Below are 14,157 nucleotides of genomic sequence, written 5' to 3' on the forward strand. Positions count from 1 at the left end.
CAGCATTATTTTATAAATATTTACGACACATAGTAGACATCTCACCAGTGGGACATTAGCAGGCTTACTCGTAGAATGATGATACAAAATATTATATCAAAAGCATTGGCTCAGTCGCACGCTTACACAATAATAACAGTGATAATATCATTATGTATTTAAGTAACTTATTATAATAATTACGTTTGCCACACTTAAGTACTCTTACTTTTTTGTAGACTGGCGTGAGAACTAAATGTTTAATTTAATAAAAAATAATATTATTTAATAACAAAAAATATGGCGCAAAAACGAAACACGAGGTAACGGAAGCCGCTAGCCTGTAGGTTCTCCAACATGTTCTCCAAGGTGTGTGAGATCAACAAATCCATACTTAGCCAGCGTGGTGGACAGCGGAAACCCTTCGTATACTGCGAGGAGACCTGAAACTGAGGCGTGCTAAGCCTAATGTACCTGTAATTACACCGGCAACCAAGCCCTTCGGACCAGAACAGTGTTTTATCAATGCTGCTTATCGTCTTATTATCGAAATAAGCATGGTGGTAGAAGGTACTTCCCCGGACGAGCTATGTCACAAAAGGCTCTACTACTTTTTCATAGTTAAGTGAAAATAGATTCGTTTGTTAAGAAAACAATTATCACGATCGACCCAAGCGTTGGGCCATCAGATTCGTTCAGAGAGACAAATACACTTTCTCCGCATCGCCGGCCGAAGTAGAAAACATGTAACGTAACGCAATGCGGGGCATACTTGCGACTATTTGTCTTGCAACAAAGTAAATTCTATCTAGTCTAGTCCAGTGGCGTACATAAAGGGTATGCAGATGATATGAAAGTCTTCAGTACGAGTTATAAAAACTTATAATTTTATATCATCTGCATACCCTGTGCATACCCTCTATGCGCGCCACTGGTGTAAATTCAAATCTTAGTACTCTATCCAAGAGACGTTTTTCGAGAGAGTAGGCAGAGCTACGTTATTGCGAAGGAAGTGCGAAGCTTATGTGACATTGGGCGGGGAGCTTCTTCTGAGGATTCAAAGACATTAATAAGTCACAATAAGGGGCTGACTGAAACGATTCGCCCAATGGGTGAATGAAAGTATGTCTTTAAAAACCCTTACTTTATAAAATATATTCGTAAATTTGGTATTTTGACTTTTATTTTATTATTACTGTCACAATTGTCTCCTATCCATGCTAACCGCGAAGGGGATATAATCGGGGGATACAACTTTTGTCTCCTATCCATTTTAGCCCTGCAGGTAATATACGAAATTTTACGCAAGCAAAGTTCCTAACCATCCGTTAGTCTTAAATCTAAATCCAGCGTCCTCATGTTGCTATTTCCTTAACTTGAAAAGTAAGTTGTGTTAAATACTTTGCCACCCTAAGTTCCCGCTTCAGGAATTCGACTCAGTCGTAGCGAAATGTAGCCAGGAACCCCTAGCTCCCTTATAATATTAAAATAAACTACTACTGTGTCTCGATAACATCGCTTGTTAGCCGCATCAATTTCGCTGATGGAATGATGTAGAGTTGCGGTAGTAAGTTGTTACCATCGCTATAAACTAATCAAATATCGTTTATGAAATTAGATGCACCGTTTAGTCATTAACAATTAGTTTGTACATATTTTAGTCGCTGCCATTGCATGAGTAGAATATTTGTTTTAGTCGTCGTTGCCATAGACTTAAAAACTAAAAAAACTAAAATAAAAATATTAGATAGAAACCCATTATTGGCCCACTATAAGGCAAGGGTATCCACGGTTTCGGCCATGTTCCGCTACGTTGGCCAAGTGCAGCTGATTGGTAGACTTCGCACACCTTTGAGAAAATTATGGAGAGCTCTTAGGCATGCAGATTTCCGCACCTTTTTCTTCAGCGTTAAAGCAATTCATATTTTATTGATTAAAACGCACATAACTCCGAAAAGTCAGAGGTGCGTACCGGGAACAGCAAGTGTGTGCTATTACTTAAAACGCACATAACTGAAAAAAAGTTGACGGTGCGTAGCGTGGATCGAACTCGGACCCACCGAAGTGAACGGCGAAGTCCTAACCACTAGTCTTTCACTGCTTTATTCACAACATATAATCATCATCATTAACAAACCATTACCGGTCCACTACAGAGCCCTTGCTCTCGTATATGACGAATAGATGAAAGCAATTCACTTTCCGCGCGACATTTTGTTGCTCGTGTGACCTAGGCCACAGCGAGTCAAGTAAGGCAAAAAGAAAACATCTCTTACAACGTCTCAGACCTCGGTATGACCCAGTTTGTGGGCCGGCGACACGGCATCGTTTCTATTGCGCGAATCTAATGCTAATGGGATGCGGAGACGATTTTTCATATTACATTAAGTAATTTGCGACTTAATATATAATTGCCCGCCAGCAGAGCGAATAAATAAATAAATATATAAACTACGACAATATAAACATCGCCGTGTTATGGGTAATAAGATAGCTGTTGAATATTTTTATGAATATAATACACATAAATACTTATAATGTACAGATAAACGCCCAGACTCTGAAAAACAATTATGTTCTTAACACAAACATTTCCCAGTTGTGGGAATCGAACCCAAACACAAAATACAAAAATAAGAATACAATGGAGCAAGTTAGATAGAGGGTACAATTTGGAGGCCTTATTTATTAACGATCTCTTCCAAGGAACCGAAGACGTAAATGAACAAAGGAAGAGATGCTAGGTAGATTGCATATTTTTTCTCTCATAATAAAGATGTGTGTATCCCAACAGTGGGCATTAGTAAAATGATAATGGTGACGATAATCATATTACATCAATTTAAAGTGTTGTTGTTTTGTTATCATGATCGACTTTAGATAAAATTTAGATTATAGAACTGAGTTCGATTTCCTGGTCGGGCCTAAAATGTATAGGTCTGGTGAGAAAATTTGAGTGCCAGCTCGTAGTTTGGAAATTGGCATGGCACACCTCCGTGCCTCGAACAGCACATTCAGCCTTTAAATCCGAGCTATCTTAATAAATCGTAAAAATCGATACGTACTTAATCACAATCGTGGTGGGTAAATTTTCTCTCCAATGAGAGAAGGTATAAATAGGCAAAGGATGATGATGATGATGATGATGACTATTTCAATCATGAGACTTTAGTCGAATGTAATGAAGAGTGCATCAAACGTTTTTTTTTTTTTTAATATTTTATATTTTTTGTCATTGTCAGCCACAAACAATCGCAATAGGTTTGAGGCCCCGTTATGTTAGGTTATAGCAGTTATAGTAAAACCATGATGAGAAATACTTTGAGGAAGATCGAAATACTTTGAGATGACTCAACAGTTGGTTGATACGTACGAGTATGTACAGATGCTCATCGATATCTACACCGCACTTGTCAAAACAAATTAAATATAGACGGCAACATGGAGCCGTTAACGACGCAAGAGTTACACTATTCCGTTACTACAAAAACAAAAGCATATGTGCTTGGAATACATATAAGGATTACAAAAGTGATAACTGTACTTGTCGACCTCCCTGTTACATAGGTAGTGGTTCGATTTCTGGCAGGGAGAGTTTGAGAATTTATAATTACAAAATTTTCTCTGTTTTGGTCTGATCTGGCTTAAGCAGTGGCTAAGTACCAACTAAGACGTGTCGCCAAGCGATTTAGCGTTCCGATAATAAGTCGCGTGAAAATCGATTATGGGTTAGGCTCATAACTGCCATACCCCTAACAGATTAAGGTAAAACACTTAGTTTAAGATTGCAGCTAAGGGCTAACTTGTAGCCGAATAAAAACAAAGTGTAATGATTTTATGAACTTAAGAAGTTGTTAACAAAAAAATAAAAGTAAATAATATTGTACAGGTTTCCAAAGTAATCTACAATTCTTAAGTGCCCAGTCAGCGCTTTCACGTGAATCGATTTAATGTGTGAACTTCTTTGTCTCGAACGATTCTCAGTGACTGATAGTTTAGGTTAATATAATATGAGTAATGCCGTGTTATCGACCTAGCAGTATGACATCTAGGCGTATTATTTATAAACCGACTTATATTCTTTCAAGACTATAAGTGGTATTGAAAGTTGCATTAAATACATAAAAAAATTATCAAAAATTTAAAAAAGGATTTTTACATATGCGCTAGTAATATTAATTAATTAATAAATAGTTTTCAATCAACAATTAATAGTATATTTGATTCTCTACCGACGTTCTTGAATTGAGTTGATCGGTGCTTTGATATATATACGGGAGCATTTTCAATACACTTTAGTATTGTATATATGACTCTAGACGGTGCAAAGATTATATATCACGGTGTCTTAGTCGTTATCACTAAGATTAATCGTAAAAGTCAGCCAGCTCACATTGTCAACTCCTATTTCTTCTCTTCAATGACAGGAGAAATCACAGCCCCTACCCAGCAGTAGGACACCTTAAAAGGCTGTGGATGGTTACAGATTAAAAAATAAGTAAAATATAACGAGGTGAATTGGTTCACAAGCAACTGCGGAGTTACTACGCAACCATATTATAATAACGAGGCGTCGACCTTCGTAAAAATAGATATTCACAAAAAAATAACGAGAAATACATCAAAGAGAATGTCACCTCGATCGAAGACAGGGTGGAGAGTCGATCACCGGCATCGAGTGTGTCCTTAAGATTTTGGTAACATTTCGTTTTAAAACATTTGTTAAAGTTTTCATTTATTTTTAACCAACTTCGTTCACAAAGGAGGAGGTTATCTATTAGTTTGTTTATTTTTTTGTTTGTTCGGGCATCCGTAATTTATAGACGGATTTGCAAAATTCATTTTTTAATGGACAAAAGTTGAAAAGATCCGATGAAGAGTTTCGGAGACAGAAACCGGAACCCTTCAAAAAATTCTACCACGATTGCTGCCATCGCATAAATATGCATTTTTTAAGCAATCACAGAACATACTATCACGCCTGTACACTCGAAAGTGTTAATTCAAATTTCAAAATTCATTTATTTCAAGTAGGCCTAATATAAGCACTTTTGAAACGTCAAGTCTGTCTGTTTGTAGTGATTCTACCACCTATGTTACGCGGACCTATTCAGTTTATCGGGGTATTTTCTAACAAAGTTTTTAGTAGTTATATATTTTTTTAGTTTGCTTATTCCTTAGAACTTGTATAACCGATAGCTAGGCTAGGGCTTCACGACAAGTCTGATGGGGAGCAATGAAGTCTTACTTGCCTCGAAAATGCTTAGTCACTCTCGCCTTAAAGGTACTCTTATTAGGTCGAGCGACCCTTCACCTACTAGAATATACATCTAAAGTCAAATAAAGACACGGATTACGATATAAAATTAAGGTCCTAGATAATTAAAAAAACACTACATATTCATGCGCACACACATAAACCTGTAAATGTTATCACAATTCAATACAGCTATTCGGGGTTGAAAATTTCATCTCTTATGTTCATTATCACAATTATTATTATCGACCCATTAATGACCCTCCACCGGGCACAGTTGTACCTTTCAGCATGAGGCAAAAAGTCCCAGTCCACCACACTGGCCTAGTGTGGATTGGTATAATCCACATGCCTTTGTAAAACATTATTGAGAACTTTCAAATTTTGCTCTACTACTTTAATAGATGGTTTCCCCAGTATCAAACTTCCTTGTGTGCAAGAGTTCCGTGGTGGTAGAGTCACTACAAGCATACATACTTGACGTTTCAAAAGTGGTTATAAAGTAGGCCTACTTGAAAAAAACGAATTTTGAATTTTAAAATTTTGCAATATAGTATATATAGATTAGTACCTACGTTCTAGTCATGCAAGAATATCATATATTTTTTTAACTGTTGTCCTTATAACTGCGCACGTCCATACAACCAAAGCAATTAAATGGTCGTGCAATTCCATACCTAGACGGTCGCAAATACCCCAACAATGAATCTATCGTTCACAAATAGATTGTAATCGAGTTTGAAAACGTATAAATAGGCACGCTGAGTTTGGTGGATGTAAATAGATTTTCTACAGGGAGACTGGTGTTATTTACTTTTGAAATGTTTAGCTTATTTTTAACCGACTTCAAAAAGAAGGAGGTTCTCAATTCGTCGGAGTATTTTTTTTTATGTATGTTACCCGATTACTCGAAGACGCCTGAACGGATTAGAAAAAAAAAATCAACAATAATGTAAACCAAAGTAGCAAATTTTTTTCTATCGATTTTTTTTTATTAATTTATGTAAATAGCCATTTAATAACAACTTTCCGAAAAAATAGTGGATTTCATTATCGGTTATATTATTATTAATATTGATGATTATTAATTCGAGAACTAAGAATTAATAAACAATTTAATAAAAAAATAATTTTATCAAATAATGAAATTTGTATAGCCATCCTTATCGACAGTGAAGAATATTAGGAACAGGACAGCATTATGAAATTTATTTTCAAGTCTGAAGATTTCGAATTTGATTGATGATTAATTAATTTCGAACAATAGGTAACTACGTCGTTGGTCTAGTGGTTAGTGTGATCGAAACGGGTTCACGAACTCCTGGGTACGGCAGGGTGATTACGTATCTCACAACAGGCTTGCAACAGGCGTAAGTCTTGCAATCAATGCTGTCAAAAGACATTTTAGTATTTAATTTTGCCCGCCTGGTGACCGCATGTCAGAATAAAGTTGTCAAATCACTCCTCTTCCCGCGGGTGTCGTACGAGGCGACTTAGGAAATATAACGGACAACGGGCAGCAGCGTCCTCTATACTACTAAGTACTACTGAGATACTGCGATCATCAACCCATCTGCCCAGTTTGGTGATTATGGGAAAACCCTCCCGTCAGGAGAGGCCTTTAGTCCAGCAGTGGACTGTTATATATACACTAACGGCTGTGTTTGACGGCTGTCTGGCGCAGTGGGCAGCGACCCTGCTTTCTGAGTCCAAGGCCGTGGGTTCGATTCCCACAACTGGAAAATGTTTGTGTGATGAACATGAATGTTTTTCAGTGTCTGGGAGTTTATCTGTATATTATAAGTATTTATGTGTATTATATTCATAAAGATATTCATCAGCTATCTTAGTACCCATAACACAAGCTACGCTTGCTTTGGGGCAAGATATTGCCGTAGTATTTATATTTATATATGCTATTCGATGAAGTTTTTTGAAGAGAAAATTTTAGGATACTGAATCCCTCTATCCAATACGGTCACTCACAAAGCTGAGGATGATGATGGTGAAGCTACCAATTGTTGCACCGGGCACTGACATGTGTGCTTTTCTGGCGACATGTCGCGACTCGGCGCAGTAATACGTAGCTAGGAACAATGGGCGCATGGCTTACGGCATTTTTGCGCTATCCACAAAACAATGACGAGCGCCCGCAAAAACTGACGTTTACAAACGCAAAGCATCCTCCACGCTCCACGTTTCGCTTAGTGCACTCCACAAAACAACTAGTGGTTGATGGTGCTACAAACTTATTACGGAAAATTAAATAAGTAATGCGGTTTCTAATTAAAAATAAAAAAGTAAGTTTTTCCTATTTACACAAAAAAAAATGGCTACGCAATGTGCATTGGAAATTTCCAATCTGCTGCCGAAAGATATGTACCTACCGATATTGCCAATTAAAACATTCGAAACTGCATTAAGGCAATAGCTGTTAAAAATGTATTTTATTCTGTTAAAGAAATTTTAAAGTGCATGAAAATTAAGTTTCATTTCATCAATCTCATGACTGCTGCTCTGATTCTGATATAGACAAGAATGTAAGACTATACATATTTCTAGTTGCAGCATATAGTTAAGTTTACTATACTTGACGGCCGTAAGCGCAGTGGGCAGCGAACCTGCTTTCTGAGACAAAGGCCGTGGATTGGATTCCCACAACTGGAAAATGTTTGTGCGATGAAGATGAATGTGTTTCAGGTCATAAAAATATTCATCAATCATCTTAGTACCCATAACACAAGCTACGCTTACTTTGAGGATAGATGGTAATGTGTGTATTGACGTATTATATTAATATTACCGCGGTGTCATAATTTAATGTTCCGAATCTCAAGTCGATTAGACAGGTAGAAGCAATTCAATGACAAATAATCAATTGTGTAACTCAAACACCTTCTTCAGCTGAAAAATCCACAGAACTTTAGCTGAAAATAATATTTTAATATTCATTAAAGATGGCTAAGAACCATCGCGATAATTAGTCTATAGAATAAAAACACGTGTACTCGGGGAATCCCGTCAGAAACGAATTGATCCTAGGAAGGAGGTCAAATTTAACTAACACCTGACTTTAATATCCGAACTAAGCCGGGCGGAACCGAAGGAATCGAATGGAGGGGCCCATAACGATTTTTCCTAACGTGATGACTTTTAGCACTGAATTTCTACCGCATGCCACGATAGGGAAATTCAGGTTTAGCCTTGGCTTTTAACCTCTTATGGATAAATAAAACTATACTTATTATCAGCAGATGATACGAGGAAGTGTTTTTTTTGGTGTTATAAGCATGCGCTAGAAATAGGTTGGATCGGGGTTTAGTCGTGGTCTGGTTTATAAAAACTTGTTTCATTTATTTTTTATTACGAACATTTTTACATTGACTAAGGGAATGTGTTATTGGACTCAAGTCTGCGTGTCTTCGATATGGCTTACAAAAAAGCCGAGCTTACAAGACGCTCCTAGCACCATTTACACAAACCGAGGTTGCCGTTGCTCGGTTAAGTAAGTCGAGCAGCACAAACAAAATGTATCGTGAGCAACCCGTACACAAACAACCGAATACAGGCGCGTCAAGTTATCGACACTCGGCTATATTAGCACCGACGTCGGGTCCCACCGCTACAGATATGTTTTCGCTGGACAAAAAAACTGGTCAGTTATAAGCAACTAGGTATAGTAAATTATAGGTATGTTGGTTAAATACTGAAATCGCTTGAAACTCGTTTGCTGGCGGCGCGTGGCCCTCGAGTCGGGCTTAATTGCTCGTTCTCTCCTATTATTAGTTTCCATCAATCGCCTGTCCAGACGCCAGGGCTCACACTGGGAGACTTTTATTCCAAGTTTTCCTAACGGATCCGATTTCACTAATCGCCAAATGTAAATATTTTACAGCACGCGTGATATAAGTTTGCCATACTAAAATAAGCTACAAATGGCTGCGCAGATGAAGTTTCTATGACTTCAATGGTGACAGTGTACATGAGCATGTGCGAACACCTCGGGAGAACCAACGGGTCAACCATAACGCGATTTTAGGCTTACTGTTTTTTTTTTATAAAGTATTTAAACTTTTGAGTATTATAATAATACTAAGTAAATAGTTAAAAATACTGAACTTAAAACTAGCTGTTGCCCACGATGGGGTAATTTTTTAAAAACAGGATAGAAAAGTAGATAGTAGATAGAAAAGGCTATCCTATCCAAGCAAATTTTGAAAAGCTCGGTAAGGTTGCGAAGTTAATTTTTTAAATCCTGCGGGAACGTTTTGTTTTGCTTGTGCGGGATAAAAAGTTTCCTCTGTCCGTCTCTAGGGCGCAAGTATATGTCTGCCAAATATAATTAAATACAGTGCAGTGGTTGAGCCGAATATAAAGGTAACAAACCAACAAAACAAACAGACAGACACTCGCGTTTACAATTTTAAGTATGGTTCAAGACATGAAGACTCAGACTTAAAGTACTAAGTAATGTACTTACATAATATAGTTTGATGCGACTTAATGATTGGGAGGGCCCTTAGTGACATAAAGACACACATACAAACAATGCGGTCAAACCTATAACATCCCCTGTTTTGTGCCGAATGATACCGTTCGAGCTTGACACGATAATCGTTCAACGTTCGAATTGCAAACAAATAGTGGGACAGTAGTACCTAATAGTAGAGTAGAATTCCGATACGGCAGCCCATTGGCATGCCGCCACGGTTCGCTCGCCGCGGCGTCTGAATCGCTAAGCTATGTCTCCGCCCGGGCGGACAATCCCTGTCATCTTCGTGGCTTGTGGAGGTTTACATTGTTGGTAAAATTCATTGAACGGATAACCGACCGCAAATGCATAGATGCAATTCGAAATATCTTTTGACGCAGCGCCCTTGCGGTTGTATCTCCGCCGCATCTAGGATTTGGGAGGTCTCGAATGTCCCGGGACACTAGATCAGCCTCAATCAAAATCCCGGAAAATTAAAACTTTTCAGAATCAAAAGAGTATCGAGTAAATTTTTGGCGGGATAGTATCATTAAAAAAACGAACGGAAAAAGAGTACATCACCTTATAAAGTGTAATTATTGGACGACTGACTGAGCCGAATCACAAATTCAATAGTTTTGCCCGGAAATCAAAACCAGTACCTCGTGATCGTGGAAACTTGAAAACGCAATCCACTAGACCAACGAGGCGGTTTTATTAATATATCTCTGCAATGTATGATAGTAACGGGCTAACCTGTTAGGAACATCTTCCCAACCGGGATTGACCCCGGGACCAAAGTCCACAGTCTTGGGCCGCTTGTTTCCAGCGGATCCCAGTCCCAGTATGTTGTCTGCTCATATGATTGTAGGTCGACAGGCACCAACACATTCTTATTTGCATAGATAATGGAATAAACTGTTTTAAACACCACCTCATTTTTTCTTTTTAATTTTAATATATTTAAAACCACAAGAATAAAAAGAAATTGTCAGAATAATAAGAGAACGGATGAAATACTCCCTACACGCTATTCTCACTCTGGTCGGAGCATCATCAACTCAACAGGATGACTTAACTCACAATTGCAAATAAGTAATTGTTTAACAAATAAATCTTTTAGGTCATATTATTATATCCCTACACTTTTGCGTCGGCGTTAAAAAAAACAAGACCTACTTCGAACATGTCATGGCCACTGATAAAATATATGACCTGTCTTACGGCATACTCAATAACTCCGTAGCTATAGAACCTATACGTAGTAGTGTGAGACACTTGGATGGATTCCATTCGGATGAATCAATATGGGCCCATAGTCCGTGAATACACCGTCTGCAGTGTATACACACTGTTTAGACGACCAATAAAAAACCGGCCGTGTTCCGAAGGTTGTCCGTGGTAGGACAAGAAAGTTTTTGAAATAAAATAAACCGATTTTAGTATTGACAAACACTAACAACTAACAAGTTTAGCTTATATATAGGCGCTTCTAATTATGAGTACACACTTTAAAACTACTGAACCAATTTTGTTTAAACTTACACTACTAAGTTGACGTTTATATACACAGAAATACTCACAATTCGAAAAATAATAATAGTTACGGAGAAAAACGTAAAATTGCTATTATTTTGTGAAGTATGATATATATATGACAGTTTTTTGTTTAAGGGGAGATGGGGTACATTGATACATGAGGCACATAGATACAGTCAATTTATAGTAGACTCAAAACGCAGTAGCATAATCATTCACGAACAAAACGAAAGGTTGCTTTGCCATTGACAAATAAATTGACACTTACAAATATTTGCATGGCAACAGCGTTCATTCGCCGGCTTGCGTTCGACGCGTAAAGACCAGTTTTTAAAGATCAAAACAAAAAATTTGCAATTTGTCTTTAATAGTTCTTATTAACTTTGTTAGTTATTTGATTGGTAAATTTCTGCCGCATTATCATATTGACTTAAAATGGTTGGATTAAATATTGCTATAATTTTAATAAATAAACATATTTGTTATAGTATCTCGAGGCACAATGATACTAACGCACCTTGATAGGTGTCAATGTAGGTACCTGACTAATTTTAATTTTTAGTTCATTTAAAGAGCAATGGTGCAAATGCGATTTTAATGTCATTCTTCACCATTTTGCATAGCATAGTTTATTGTTTAAGATTGAAAAAGACGAAGAAGCTTCATTTTGAATAAAAACACGTTTACACCTCGTACATAATTTGCCAAATAATGCCTGTAATGCAAATTGAATTGTCACGTACATGTATCGAACTACACCATGAGTGGGGTAGTTTGATTCATATTTAATTTTGTATTAAATGAGTGCTTATATTTTTTAGTATTTAACAGTAAATTTAAATTATAGAAGTTAAGTTCAATAGTTAACGAACACATCCAAATACTTTACTTTGACATTAAACTGTCAATTATTCAATATTTTTTTTGGGATCCTAAGCAAAAATTGTATCAAGGTGCCCCAACTCTCCCTACTCACCACACAATAATAACTTCTTCTAATAAGTGCGTCCGTAAAGTATCAATAAAGCTGCTAAGGAAAATTTACTACGCGCTTGTAATAAACAACCAAGATATTTCCACATAGAAGAAAGAATGAAAACGCGTTTACTGTTGTTTGCTGGTGTAATTTAGCAAGTTTAAACAACGAACAAAAGGTAGGTATCCGACGTACTTAATATGTGGTTGCCAAACGTCCTGTTTTCTCAGGACTTGTAAGGACTTAATGTTTTTTCCTTAAAGCTAAGGTCGACGTATTTGAGTGGATATATAATCCAAGGTATGAAGAGTGACGTAGGCTTCTTCTCTTGGTAAAATATATCCGCATGACGAAAGCCGTTATCTAGTAGCTTATTAAGATCTTTGATATAAACAATGAACAGTTACAGTTCTGACAGGGCAAGGATGGGTAGCCTAAAGCGAAAGCGTGCCGGGATTAAACGTATAAGTAGTGAGATTTTGTATGAAACATCTTACACAGAACAAAGCCCTCTAACTCGAAGGTTTCATTTATTTATTCCATTATTTGCTTACTAAATTAATAACAATATTTGGCCTATAATGTTATTAATTTAATATAATATAAAGTAACGTTTAGTAAATTTAACAAAAAACTGCTCAATTTCTCAAAACCTCGATCCAACAACTATCAATTTTTGGGCTACCCCAGGCAAACTCAAGACCTCGTGATCCAGAGTCGAACATCAAAGCAATAGAATAAACAGCTTTTTGGTCAAGTTCAAGAAATTCTACTTAGACGGACAGTCCCGTAATTTATCCTGCAATTTAAACGAAACTGGCCTCCCCAGGATATCAAGTGGCTTACTTAAGGTACCTAACGTCCTATTTTCCTTTGTCCATAAACTGACAGTTTAGTACGCACTTAGGTGATTGAAATGTGATCAATTTCGGCTCTAACACTTTTAATAAACTAAACGAAGGGCAACTAAGTCTTAAATAATACTTATTTCCTTTGTTTGTGACAATAACGGAAAATTGTATACCTAGTTTTCCATTATCATACAAGTTATATTAGATCCCTACCCCTGATCGGTTTCCATGCGACATTATACCGGAACGCTAAATCGCTGAGCGGCACGTCTTTGTCGGTAGGGTGGTCACTAGCCACGGACGAAGCCTTCCACCAACCCATTCTGAAATTACAAATTACTAAAATATCCGGGGATTGGACCTGCGCCAGGGAGCAATAGCAAATAAAATAATGACTCTAATTGAATGGTTTTCAAATTTTATTCTCAAATTAGCTGTGGCCTTCGATTTCATCCGCGTTTTCCCGAAGGAACCGTTAGTATTCCCGGGAAAAAAGTATCATGTATCTTTCTCCAGGCTGGAAACTATATTAATGTGTAATTTCATCATGTTTGTTGCAATGGTTGGGCTGAAGATCAGTACCAAACAAATAGAAACACTTGTGCATTTATAATCTAAGTGTTTTACAAGTACAACAATAATTATTGTCAGCAGAGTTATACTATGTACTTGTAAAAGCTGACCTAGACGCTCTTATAATAATACCATCGAAAATAGCAAAAAAAAAAAACAAATGGCATACTGCGATTGAATCCTATCATCAATCACGCGCTTAACAATGGTTTATTAGCCGCGTAACATAAGAAATCATACGATAATTGCACTTTTCCTCTTTTTCCTTACTAGGAATCGTGCATTTTTCCGAACTAAAAGGTATGTGGCTCTCGAGCAAGTAAACGATATATTTGAAACAAAATTCACGCCAATTCATTGCTGTTACTAAGTGCTCGATGGACAAACCAATAAACACACTTTCGCAATAATAAAATTAAGTATGGATAAAAAATGTAGTGCCAATGGCGAAACGTTGATAACAGGAGAGAGATTACAGTCGCGTGCGCAACATCGATATTAATTGCTGCCA

This window comes from Pararge aegeria, chromosome 7, assembly GCF_905163445.1.
Source record: "Pararge aegeria chromosome 7, ilParAegt1.1, whole genome shotgun sequence".
Lineage (NCBI taxonomy): Eukaryota > Metazoa > Arthropoda > Insecta > Lepidoptera > Nymphalidae > Pararge > Pararge aegeria.